The sequence below is a fragment of the Molothrus ater genome, chromosome 22, assembly GCF_012460135.2.
Source record: "Molothrus ater isolate BHLD 08-10-18 breed brown headed cowbird chromosome 22, BPBGC_Mater_1.1, whole genome shotgun sequence".
Lineage (NCBI taxonomy): Eukaryota > Metazoa > Chordata > Aves > Passeriformes > Icteridae > Molothrus > Molothrus ater.
In genome coordinates, this window is record NC_050499.2 from 7,724,320 (window position 1) to 7,737,862 (window position 13,543).

Below are 13,543 nucleotides of genomic sequence, written 5' to 3' on the forward strand. Positions count from 1 at the left end.
TCTTGAGTCTGTCTGACAATGCATCTGCCCGCTCAGGACCACTTATCTGATAGAAAATCCATTAATTCTGCAATTTCAATCCTTGGGGGATGGAGGAACCCCTTCTCCACCCTTCCCCTCTCCCAAACTGCAGCAACCAAAAGCTTCAGGGTCAGCTGCTGAAGGTCCCCAGCCCAAACCCACCCGTCTCCCCCAGAGCAGATGCTGAGGACACCTCTCCTGCTGGGGTGCAAGCGGGCTCCCATTTTTCCTAATTAGTCATGATGTCTTGCCCATCACAGGAATAAATAGCAAGCTTTCCCTGAGGGTGTGAGATGAGAAGCACTATTTATCGTTGCTCTCAGAGGAAGCTGACAACATGACAGGTGAAATATCAGGAATAATTAAGAAAAATAAGGGCTTTATGTACTTTATTGCACCACCAGCAGGGATGTATTGCCAGAGACCCGTGCACCCTTTTGTGTGTCCCCATCCTTTTCTGGGCTGCACTGCTGCGTTTGTGCAGTGCCTTGTGTCCAGGGCTTGGTCACCATTGGCCATCCCCCCGGCTGCCCAGTGCTCCCAGGCTCCAGTTTCAGTGGTGGCTTCACCCTGCACTCAGGGTTCCAGCTCTGAGTTGTGCACGAGCTGGGTCACAAACCCGTCTTTTATAGCTCCTGTTCTCCAGTGAGCTCTTTGTCCAGGAGACAGAGAGGAAAAACCCCAGTAACCTGTGTGTGACCTGAGGATTTGAGGTTTTTTTCCCAAATCGTTGGCCTCAGAAAGCAGCTGAGCCCCTGAGATGTGCTGTGCCAGGGCTGCGGCCGGGCTCATGCCCTGCCTGGGCTGCGAGCTGGTGGCTGTGCTGAGGAGAACATTCCCCACTTCCATGGGCAGCTCCATGGCAGGTGATGCACAAGGGAAGGGAGCAGCTCTGGTGACCTGGTTTTCCATCACAGCCTTACCTTGCCCTGGGGAGGTCCTGGTCGCCTCAGGCTGGTGCTGGGCTCCGTGGGCTCCTCGGGAATTCAGTGCCAGCTGGTCCCGCCCGCGCTGGGAGATGTGTTTGGTGATGAGGCCGGACAGCTGGGGAGCTCAGGAACTGTATCTCCTCAAACAATGTGAAAATCTGATTAAAGCAAGTGTCACTGGGCATCACTTAACTCTTCCTCTGCAGCCCCAGCCTTGCCTGACAGCCATAATAGATCTCTCGGATGCATCCTACATGGGAATAAAATGCCCAGTCAAAAGCGCTTAAAATCCCTCAAGTTTCGGGTTTGCTGATCACATCTCCTCCTGGCTCGGGCGCTCTCAGGGGCCACCCAGCCCACACCGAGCCTCATTAGGCTGTGCAGACACATTCCCAGGCGTGGGCAGTGAAACGTGTCTGGTTTTTGGCACTTGGGAGAAGAGCCATTATGTGCCACAGTCCTCGTCCCCTCTGGCCATGTGCTCCCAGGGCTCGCTGGCTTTCTCTGAGGCTTGTGAAAGGGACCTTTTGTCAGGGGAGTAGAAATCCAGCAGCAAACAACTCTCAAATTGGGAAACACTGCTCTTGGGGCACTTATATTTAGCTCTCTTGCAGCACTGTCCCTTCAATTTATCCTTGTGCTTTTGTCCCTTTAACCACGGGCACCGGGGTCTGAAAGAGAAAGATGCCGGTGAGGAACAGCAGCTGCTTCTTGCAGAGGTGAAGGTATTTTTAACACAATGCCCGAGAAAAACGAGCTTGTTTCCTCCACCCTTCAGTCCAAATCAGCCTGTGAAGAGGCTTTAGAGGAAAGAGAAGCCCGTGTATGTCTCTCCACAAAAGCATCGTGGAGACAAAGCCGCATACAAAGGCTGGAGAGGTGAGTGAGATACACAGGCAGGGCTTTGTCCCAGCTCGGTGGCCTGCTGTGACTCACTGAGAAGCCAAGGTGCTGCCAGGGAGGCAGGAGAGTCATGGATATTAATTTAAAACATGCAGGGTGGCCGGGATCCCAGCCCAGGCAAGGGAGAGGATGAGGGCCGAGTCACAGCGAGCCAGGTCCCTGTCAAACCGAGCCTGGTTTTTGTTCTTTTAAATATTTATGGAGCCCTGTAGCACCTTGTGCTGTGGCCTGCATTCCCTGAGGCTTTGGAATCAGATAAAATGTCCAGAGCAGGATTTGCATCTCTGTGTGATGCCACTTCAGTGCCTGCCTGTGACCATTGGTCCCCCCCTGCTTTGACTCTGACACTGAAGGTCCCCCAGGCCCCTGCGGACCTGGGCAGGGTGGGGGTGGCTGCTGGGGCCTCTGCTCCACCTGGAGGATCCTTGTTGGGGTCAGGGTCTGCGAGGATGGGACGGGCAGGGACCCAGGAACCACCTTCCCAATGGAACAACCCCATCTCCAGGGGTGCCCGCTTTGTCCCCTGCTCCCAGAGACAGACAGACACCCTGCAGGAGCAGCCACCTCATCTCCTCTTCACTGGAGCCATGGCCAGCTCTGGGGATATGCCCACAGCTCACCAGTCCTGCCCAGGATAAGCTTTTTCCCCACCCCTTCCCTATCTCTAAAACATTTGTTTTCTTTATCAGTAGCTGGCTGGGAGCAGGTCCAACAAGCCTTGAGTTCAACTGTGCGACCCCTCCACTCGCCAAGCAAATCAGCCCAGATAAGATCTGGACCTCTGAAGCCAGTTGTAATTTAATACAGCTCAAATTGTAAACATCCAATAGTGGCAAAGGAAATATGATCAAAGCCATTGATTTTTTGTAGTGACACAGTGTCTTTTTGACTAATTCCCAATAATGAGAAAATTGAAACCTGTTTGTAGATATTAGAAGCCTAAGTGGTCAAGTAAATAGCAAGCCACTCATTTAAGCTCTGAGTATGAAAGACCATTGAGGTCCTTATTTTCAAGTAAAATGCTGAAAGATGCTGAGTATCTTCTTGAAATAAAATGGAGAAAAAAAATCACTTCAGGCAGCAGAAGATGGATTTCTGCTGGGAGAGCAGGATGCTTACTGTAGAGAACAAACAGCTTTTCCCAAACTGCATCAGTGCAGCACTGCTCATTTTCCATTGTGCTCCCTGCATTTCTGGCCCTTGGGTTAATGGTGGAGCACTAACGAGCTGGCCTGGCACGGCATTCCAGGGAAGGGCTGAGGCGATGCTGGCAGCAGTCACACACAGGGCGTTTGGGGAGCCAGAGGCGGCACAAGGCTGGGTAAGCAGAGCCCTGGGACATCCCTCCCCGAGGAGAGCGTCCTGGGCAGGGCATATTTGGCCGTTTCCATTCAGGAATGTCTGTGCAGTTGAATGTGTTTGATGCGGGCTGTCTGTGGTGCCACAACCGAGGGGAATTCAGAGCGCTGCTAGAGCCCAGCGCACTCCCCTTTCCATCTGGAAAGGGCAAAGTACACCTGGGAAGAGGTTCCAAGAAATGGAAGCAATTTGTTCCTGCTTCCCTGGGAGAGGAGCTGCTCCTGCCTGCGCTGAGCACGGCGTGCCTCGCTCTGCTCCTTCCCTTTGCTGGAGGAAAATCTCTCACCTGGAAACGGGGGCACGGGGAATCCATCGGGCTTGTGCAGCTCACGGGGCGCTGCTCTGTGGTGCTGCAGCTGAGGCAGACGCCAGAATTTAGTGGTGTGTGTGAGAATTCTGGACTGGAGGGCACGAAAGTGAGGTTTCTGGTTTCCCCGGCAGACAAAATACCTGCCTGACTGCGGGCCCTGCGAAGGCTTGGAGCCTTTCAGAGCTGCCGGGCATGTTCGGTGGGAAGCTTGCCAACCCCCCTGCGGAGACAGCATTCAGGTTTGTCTGGATTTCCACGTGCTCTCAGGTGTCGGGACTTCTGCTGGATATCTCAGCTGCCGTTCGGAGCGCAGAAATAGGGTGGCCAAAAAATGGGGATGCAGCAGATAATGGTGCCGGTGACGGCGGAGCGGCGCTGCCGAGGGCAGGAAGCCACCGATTATTGTTCGTGCCAGGCCCGGGCTCACAGTGGATGTCCTCAAAACAGCCGCGCTCTTCCCAGGCCCTTCAGCCAGGAATGAAAAGGCTTTCATGTTCTGCGGGGGCGGAGAGCACAATTTAAGCTGACCTGGCTCCGGCTGGGATTCGAAAGGTCACTTTGAGTACGGCGCTATCTGAGCCCATTGATTTAAAAAAAAAAAAAAAAAAATTAAAAAAAAGAAGAGCCCCAGCGCCGTATGGAGGGGGCAAGCGGGGGAGAGGAAGCGAAAATAGCTCTGGCAACAATCATTGTTTAAAACCAACAAAGAGGCAGTGAAAGGCTCCCCGCTCACTGCCGTCAATAGCGACGGCCGGGGCGAGGGCTGGAGAGGCTGCCCAGGCCAGGAGCCCCTGCCTGGCCCCTGCCAAGGATGGACAGGGGCAGGATCGGGGGTGATGGGGAGGACTGAGAGGGTAATTCTGCCTGAGGAGCTGGAAAGGGGCTCAGCCTGGAGAAAAGGGGGATCAGGGGGGCCCTTCTGGCTCTGCTCCCAGGGAACGGGGACAGGAGGAGCAGGGACAGCCTCAGGCTGGGCCAGGGCAGCTCAGGGTGAACATCAGCAGGAATTTCCCCATGGAAAGGGGGCTCAGGCCTTGGCAGGGGCTGCCCTGGGAGGTTTGGAGTTCCCATCCCTGGGGGTGCCCAAGGAAGGGCTGGAGGTGGCACTCAGTGCCCTGGGCTGGGGACAAGGTGGGGATGGCACTCAGTGCTCTGAGCACAGGTTGGACTCGATGGTCTGGGGGTCCTTTCCAGCCTCAGTGATTCCGGGATTCCCTGGAGAGGGCAAGGAAGGATTGGCAGCTCCCTCCTGGTGGGCAGGGCAGGTGTTCAGACAAACCCAAACGGAGTCTGAGGGACCAGCCATGGCTGAATCATTGCCTTGAAAGCATCCAAGGCTGGGAAAGGAACGATTTGCCCTAAAGAGCTCAGCCCACTGTCAGCTGCTTTGTGAGCATTAGTGAATAATAAGGAGCGAGAGCAGCATTAGCCCTGGGTCCGCGCACTCATCTGTCACGTAACAAGGGAAGTATTGGCACACTGTCATGTTTCAAACAGTGCTGATCAATGGGTTTAAAAAAACAAACGCTGCAGCCTGGCCCCCGCGTGCCCGGAAGCAGTGCTGGCTGGGTGGTGGGGCTGGCAGTGCCAAGGCAGCCCCTGCCCACCCACCCACCCACCCTCCAGCCCCTCTGCTCTGCCGGGATGCCCACGAGCAGGGAAGGGGGCCGTGGTGGAGACCCACGTGCTGTCTTAGTCTCTGTGGGGCTCAACACATCGGTCCCCAGCTCAGTGCCCTGTGAAATAGGGACAGTGACATCTCGGGGGTGCCCTGGGGTGGTGAGGGGACATCAGAGTCATGGGCTCTGCAGCTGCTCTGGCCTGGGCAGGGGTGAGAGCTGGCAGTGGGAGAAGCCATGCAAGTGCCATGCTCCGCCTGTCTCCCCATCATTAATTGCAATGTGCAGCCGTGGATGTTTCTGTGGCCAAGAGGGAAAAGGGAGCACTCAAACTTCTGACTGGATTAGACAGCAGGGAAAAAGAGGATTTTGCCCTGGCTGGTGGTGAGCAAAGGTGGAAGCAGCACCTCCTGGGCTGGGTGTCTAAAAGAAGAACAATGAAAGAGCAGAGGAGGCTCTTCCAGAGAGCTCACACTGACAGGTGTTTGGGAAAGTGATATTTTCCTATTGACTCAGAGGGGGAGAGGACAAATGGATTGAGGGATGGGAACCCCTCTGCTCCAGACACAAGCCCAGAGGATGCACCCAAGGAGGCAGAGCTTTGCACCAGCAGGAAGGCGCTCAGCAGAATCCCTTAATGGATTTATTCCTTCAATTTCCCTCAGCTCTTCCAGGCTTTGGATATAAGCAAGGAAAGCAAGTTTAGGCACAGATTATAAAAGTGATGGATCTACAGAAACAGGAGAGGTTTGAAGGGCTGAAATTTACTGCAGAGCCTGGCCCAGAAATGACCCTCTTCCTCCTCCTCGACATTTTTTGTCTCTTGTGCAGAAAAATGCAGCTGGTCAGTGTGACAAGTGGAAGCTGGAGCTTTGTCATTGCTGTGCCATGCTGAAACAATGATGTATGGCTGGCGATAGATCATGTTGGGTTTCCGGAGAGCAGCGAAGACGAAGGCATGAGACTAATTCATGATGCATGAACACATTGATCTTCCTGGCTCTGGAAATACAATGTAATGAACCCCCGCTAACAGATCATTTTTGTGCCACTGCACTTCACTAATATCTAATGATTTCACCTTGCTCTGAGATAAAATATAATTGTATGGGAGTTCCAGCTTTGTTCTTTAATACTCGCATAGAGTTAACGAATTATGTTTTCCTCTGTAGCTGTCGGCAAGTTGAGACAAGCTTACAAAAGCCCCGCAATTACCAGACTAAGATGCATGTTTAAAACCCCGTGTGTGTGTGTGTGTGTGTGTGTGTGTGTGTGTGTGTGTGCTGTGTTTATGTATAATGTGCACACAGCCTGGTGGCTGCTGGGGGCTGAGCAGGGCAGGGAGGACACGCAGGATGCTGAGCCGAGGGTGGCTGTGCTCAGGGGCTTCTGGGTCTCACGCATCCAGCTCAGGGAATGGCAGGAGCCTTGCAATGGCACGCTGCAAATGCTGCTGTTTGCAGCATCCTGGCGGGTGGCTGGCAAGCCCAGCAATCCACTGGAAAGCAAAGCTCTCCTTTTATCTCCCAAAGTCCATTTGGAGATCAGCCTGCCCCTGTCTGCCCCCCAGATCCCCAGTCAGGCAAAGCCTTTTGCTTAAGAAGATAAGCTTGGGGTCCTTTTGTGAGCACCCCTGTGAGATCTTTGCACTTCACCTCAGGGAAGGTGCACACTGAGGTTTCCCCGGATTGTTGCGTGTCCGTGGCAGCCACTGTCTCTCTCCCAGCCTGTGCTGATGCCCACAGCCTGTCTCTGGTGATGAGCAAGAAGGATGCTCCCCAGTGAGGAGGAGGGCAGGTGGAAAGGAGAGGACAGATAAGCACTGAGTCTCAACAGAGCCTCCTTGTTCTGGTTTGAGGGGTTGGTGACCCTGGTGTGTGTCCTGGAGCAGCACCAAGAACACTCCTGGGCTGTCAGCTCTGGCCAGCAGCGTGCCAGGCCCGGCCGCTTCTTCCTCTGCCCCTCCGGCAGTGTTTGCCTTGGCCCCCTATTTAGAGTGTTTGTCTTTGCCCCCAGCTTTTCTGGGGCAGGAGGGGTAAACTCCTGTTTGCTGCCTAGCACCTGCTGCAGCTGGGTCCCAGCCCTGGCTGTGCCTTTGGAGCACACGCCAGGAATGAGCCGGAGCGCAGATGGGAGCTGAAGGTGAAGATGTTTGCGAATTCTTCAAAGCGAGCCCGGCTGGTACAAAAGGAGTCAGTGAAAGCCTAACTGCTCCTGACAGGGAGAGCTGCAGTAATGCTGAACCTCATTTGAAATTCCCTCTAGGCTAAGTAAGGCTCTTCCTTTCATGTGCGGAGTTTGGATCCCTTCTGGGAGACCTTTCCTCTGCACCGCGCTCCGTATGCGCGGTGTTGACAGATGATTAAGATGTGAAATCTCTGAAATCAGAGGAACAGCCCCAGTTTTGCATTGTGTGCTCAGGTGTTTATTCACGTTGGTGTAATCATCTCAGCCTCACTCTCTGGCTCAGGACCTGCTGCCTCTTGCAGCAGTGAGGTAGCAGAAGGAAAGCCAGTCCCTTACTGGTAGTGGTGTGCTCACAGTGGATGGTCTTACTGGGTTTGCTGGTGTCCTTAGAGGTCACTTGATGAGGCTCACTTTGTGCAGATGAGGAGCAGAATGTTTTAGCAGACTCAAACCCTGCACTGTGATTTGGGGAACCAGTGACTGCTGCTTCTGCACCTTTTGGATGTTTCCAAACCCCAGGGTCAAACAGCACCACTGGGATGGAGCTGGGGTTTTGGGAATTTAGGCGAGGCAGACAACACCCATGAGACATCATGTGGTGGGGAAGATAAGGCCTTTGATGGGATCAAAAGGGGGGATTTTTTTTTTCTCCCAGCAGCTTATATAAAACAAACAAACAAACAAAAAACCCCAAATGATTTGCTGTGGTGCCTGTCTGGAGCGTGGGGCTGGGCTGGCAGTGCCAGCGTGTCCCTGGCTGCTCCCAGCAGATGCTGACACTGAAACCCGAGTGCTGGGATGGTGAGTGGAGCTGGCCCCAGCTCTGCTGCCAGACACGGGCTGAGCTCACGAGTGGCCTGTGCTGAACCAGTGCTGGAGGTGCTGGAGCCCTCCTCACACAGGGCTGTGGCTTCCCTGGCACTTATTTTGATGTCTTCCTTCCTCCCCTCCCTGTGATCTCAGTGTCTTGACTTTTCCAGGCACTTTTCTCCTATAAGAATATTAAACACACTTAAAAAACACTTAAATGCTAATGTGAAACCTGAAAAGAGGATGTCAAATGTGCGAGGCACTCTGAAGACATGATGTCTCTGTAGAAGGGTTTGACCCCAGTAATCTAATTTGCTTTACATTTAAAATGATACTTCATTCTCCTATTATAAGGCTCTGTGTCATTGGCTCATAAAGATTACCATTTCTTGTCTTCCAATTGTAATAAATCCCATTCAAGCACCCTCTTGATTTGAAATTTGTCACGACAACATGCAGAGGGCACAGTTCCTGCAGTTTATGGCGCGGGTGCATTAGATCCTCATCTGCAGGAAGGATGATGCAAGAGCATAAAATGATTTGTCCCTTTCCTTTCTCAATTAGATACGTGTTTAACAAAAAAAAAATTTAAAATCTGAATTATAGCTTACTCCTCATTCTCCAGCAGTAAAAATGGGCTGGCAGGGGAGCCAGGCTGGCTGGATTGGCCCTGCTTTACCCTTACACTGGGGAATAATCTGGTTTCTTTAAAACCATCTGAAAATATTTCATCCTGTTTCAGCAGACTGGGGAGCTTTAACCTTTCTGGCTGTGCTTGTTGGAGATGAGAGGAAAGTGAGTGTTTGGAGCCCACACCTTATCAGGCACTAAATACCACAGTAGCAGCAGCTCCTTGTGCCAAAACTCAAGGCTGGATCTGGGGCAAAAATGAGACTTTTGGGTAAACTCAGGTGTCCCAGGGGTGGAAACGCCCCTGCCCCATATGGGGGAGTCAGAGCAGTGTTTCTCAGCCCAGCTTGGTGTGAGCAGAGCTGGAGCCAGCCCACTCCTCTTCAGGGCTGGGACAGCAGCACATCAACCATCAGTGCCATGGAAATACTCCTTTTTTTGGGAGGTCTTGAATAAATCCATGCAAGAGACTTTGCTCAGGGAGAACATTTATACTTTTAGTATCTGTTGTTCCTTAGGGTTTGGGGGTTTTTTTTATTTTTTTAACAAAGGTTTTAGTTGAGCAAAGAATCCCATCTGTATGGCTTTTTTATTAAAAGATAAAAAGCTGGAGTTCACAGGAGTTAGCATTAAGTCACAGTCCGCAGCAATCCGAGGTACTCGCTGGCTGGGGACTCTCTCTGTTTATTTCAAATACCCCTTTATCATCCTGTTGAAAGAGCCCTGTGCTCTGTAAAGCTCAGCCAATTGAAAAAAGCATCAGATAATGAAGACTGATGCTGCACTGATGACAGCCCCTCAGATCTTCAATAGGATTGCTCCAAAATCAAAAGACTTTTGCGTTTTATTGTCACACTCGTGGCTCAAAAATAATTAAATGGAATCTTTTAGCTCTAGAAACAAAAATGAAAATTTTAAAACAGCCCCCCACACCTGCAGGAAAGGGGCTAATGGGAATATCCAGTGGGCATTGGGCTGGATTCTGTGTGAATTTGCAGATTGTGCAGATTCTGTGTGAAAATCTGGTGATTGCAGCAGGTGCCCGGCACACGTGTGGTGGAACAGAGGTGACACCACTGCTCTGGGTGACAGGAATGGCAGCCACCCCCAGAGCTCCCAGCCCGGATGGAGCTGGAGAACCCCACGTTCCCTCTGCCCTTGGCACAGCTCTGAGCTTCAGCTTCGCTTTTACCTCTGGAAACTTTGAACAAATTCATTGCTCATTGCAGTGGAAGGCAGATAAATAAAATATATTGGGAGCGATTTGTGCTGTAACTAAACCCTGAATTTATAGAGGGAGAGCGTGGCCAACGACAACTTTGTCACAGCACATGAAAGCCTGGAAATCAGGCTGTGCACTTTTACCTGATCTTTGAAGAGGCATCTCCAGAGTCCCCAGGCTGGGCACAGGGTGAGGAGCAGCTCTGTGGTCCCATTGGGGGGTCCTGCTGGAGGAGGGGACACGGCACACCCAGCCCAGATGGGTTTTAGGCAAGGCACTAAACCCGAAATGCTATAACTTGATTATTTCTTCTGCAGGCTCCTTTTGACAAAACTCCTCCATTTTCAAAGAGTTACACAGGATTTAGCCCCGCGCCGCTTTCATGTGAATTGTGTGGCTAAAGTTCCATGCAGCTCTTTGAAAATTTCAGAGTCGTCGCTTTCCCCAAGATCGACAACTGTTTTATTTCTCTTGACAGAAAATGGTGAGAGAACAAACACTGCCAGGGTGGGGGAAGAGTTTGGTCATGGGCTCTGCAGCACCTTTAATGTGAGGCTCAAAGAGCCACGCAGGAATGGCAACTCTGCTGTACCTGCACGAGTTCTGTGGGATTGTCCTTTCCTAGGAGGGAAAACCTGGGTGGCTTTGGGTCCTTTTTCCTTTCTTACATGTAGGGATGTAGGGAACAGCACTTTGGGTCCCTTTGTCCATCCGTGGAACCAAGGACAGGGAACTAATTGATCATTGGTTTGGTAACCCCATCCGAAACCGGCTTCTACCATAAATTCTTCTGCAGTGGATGTAATTAGCGCCAGTTATTTGTAATTAGCCACTCCTTGGGTGATGCTGTGTCCCCTAAGACCCTTCCCAATGGTGGCAGTGGCAGGACTGGCACCAGCTTGCACCAGGATTGCTCCAATCCCTGGCCCAGTGTGTTGGCAGCAGCTGCTGCTCATCCATGGATCTGAGGCTTCATCCTGCTTCCAAATGCCACTCCAAGCATGTCCAAGCCACTGCCCTGTGCTGTGTCACAGGGGGATAGAGCACAAATCGCCTTGATCCTTCTCCTGCCTTTCTCTCAGTGTCTCAAACTGTGGGGCTTGGCTCTGTCTCTGGAAATATACCACAGATTGGAATTCTCATTTTTAAGTTCATTTCTGCTCTGATTTAAAGGCTGAATTAACAAACAATGGCTTATTTGGTTTAAAATGCAAAAACACCATCTGGTCTTTGAGATGTGCTAAGCCGCAGCGGGGGGAGCCAGAATGACACATGGGAAGGGTCTCCAAGTGGCACGGGTGAGGCTCCCAGGAGGAATTCCTGCCGCTCTTGACCCATGTCAAGGCAAGGAAAGCTGATCTTTGGAGTGGGCATTGCTACAGCTGCAGCTGCTGGCCTGGGGACAGCTCGATTTCAGGCCATGCTGCGCTTCAGCCTCGCTGCTGGCAGCTCGGAGCAGCGTCCCGTGAGCTCTCCTCTGCCCCTGGCTCCACTCCTCACCCTGATGCAAAGTTCTGGAGGGGCTTCCACAGGCATTGCTGGCCCTTGGGTTTTCCCTGGGCCACAGCTTTAAGCCTTGCTCCAGAGCTGGCACAGGGCTTTCCACCCTGGCATCCCTGGCACAAGTGAGTCTCAGGAGCGAGTGCCCACTCGGCCAGCAGGACTCAGGGAGTCACCTCATCCCATAAGACCATTGATTACGCCCCGTACTCGTGGCTGAGGTCAGTCTCTGTGGTCCTTCGTGCCCCAGCCCTGTGCCCACACTCCCTGTGCCACTCCCGGCTCCGTGCTGTCCCTGGCTGCTGCTGATTTGATTTAATGCAGCTTTCAATCACTGCCAGCGGGCCCCGCGCTGCAGCAGCATCACTGCTAAACACTCTGTGACAAATAATCTGAGGCTAAGCTTCCAGGACAGAGGAAATCGCTTTCCTCTCGAAATTAGAGTTGATGCATAATGGAAGGCACTAAGACGTCTCCAGCAGGAGCATTGGCAGTTTGAGCCCGTCCCGAGTCCCCGTCCGTCTGCGGGAGGTTAGGGCAGTCATTTCCTAGAGTTCAGGATTTGCAATTTGCATTCTATAATCTCCCGGCCATTTACCAGCAGATAATTTGTCATGGTTTGCTTTAGCTGTTGTGATATTGATATTTATTATGCAAATTGTATTTCCTACTACTTATTGTCCTCACCCTCAGAATCCTTGAATTATTATAAACCTGTTTAGTTAATAGGGGTTGTCTCTCCGTTGATGTCTGAGCGCAGCGGGTCGCAGTGTGTGATACCGTGCAGAGGGGCTGCACTGCGTATTTGGGGACAGGCACAAGGGATGCCTGGGTATGGGATGGCACAGCGGCCAGTGGAGCTGCCCTGCTGGCTTTGGTGGGGCTGGAGTCCTCCTGGAGAGGAGGGAATTTGGGGTCCCAGTGTAAAACAAATGCTTTCTCACTAACTGGGGTGAAGCTGGCTCAGTTATGGGATTGTGATGGTTTTTGGTGGCCCAAAACTCTACTTGTTGAGCAGAAAAGAGATGTTTGGCATGGCTATGGAGCAGAAAGGCTTGTCATCATGGGAGACAGAGTGGCATGGGGAGGTGGGGATACAGGGAGGGGTGATGCCTCAAACCAAGTCCCAGGCAGCAGCGTTTTGGGTTTTCTTGGTTGTGAAACCAGCTTGGTTTCACATTCCAAAGGGTGAAAGCTCTCTCCAGCCCCACAGTGTGACTCAGTGCTTGCCCTAGGCAGTTTTAACCTCAAGCTTGGCAGAATCTGGGATGATGAAGTTGAACTGACAATTCACCTGCCTCAGGTTAACTCGGAATAACCTAATTAATAAGGTTGGGAATATTCGACATCCTCTGCGTTTGCTCCATTAACCCCTGCATGGACCCATTGTCAGCGATTCTATGGTTCCATTCCTGGTGCCGTGGGTGGGGGATGAATCCCCCGGTGACCCTGGCCGCTCCGTCTGCCGCGTGTTACGGTTCAGCTGAGCACTCGGGGGAACGGCAGGGCGCAGTTCCGGGGCTTTACTTGTGAATTTGCTCCGTTTAAATCCGTTGCGTGGGTGAGAAATCCGCAGGAAAGGTGGATTGGTTGCCGGGCTGCGGTTACCGAGCCCCGACCGCCGCCGCCGGGGGGCTCGTGGGCTCCGGCCTCTCCGCTCCCCCGGAGCCGCCAAGGCTCAACACCGCCTCCAGCGGCGCGGGGCCCGCTCCGGCGGGGAGCGGCACCGGGCCGGGCCGGGGGGCACCGGGAGGGTGCAGAGAGGGGGCACGGACACTGGGGGACCCGCACGCTGCTGAACGCGGGGATGCTGGGGGAACGCTCCCGGGACGGAGAGCGCTGGCGGGGGTGCCCCGCGGGAAGAAGGATGCTGGGGTGGTACCCCGAGAGGAGGATGCTTTGTGGGGTGGGAGGGGGACACACGAGCCTGCAAAGGGAAAGCTGGGAACGGGGTGGAAGCTGCGGGTGGGGCGCGGCGGTGCGGAGCCCGGGGCGTTGCGGGGCCGGTCGGGCGGCGGTGCGGGGGCACGGCCCCACCATGGCGCCCCCCGCA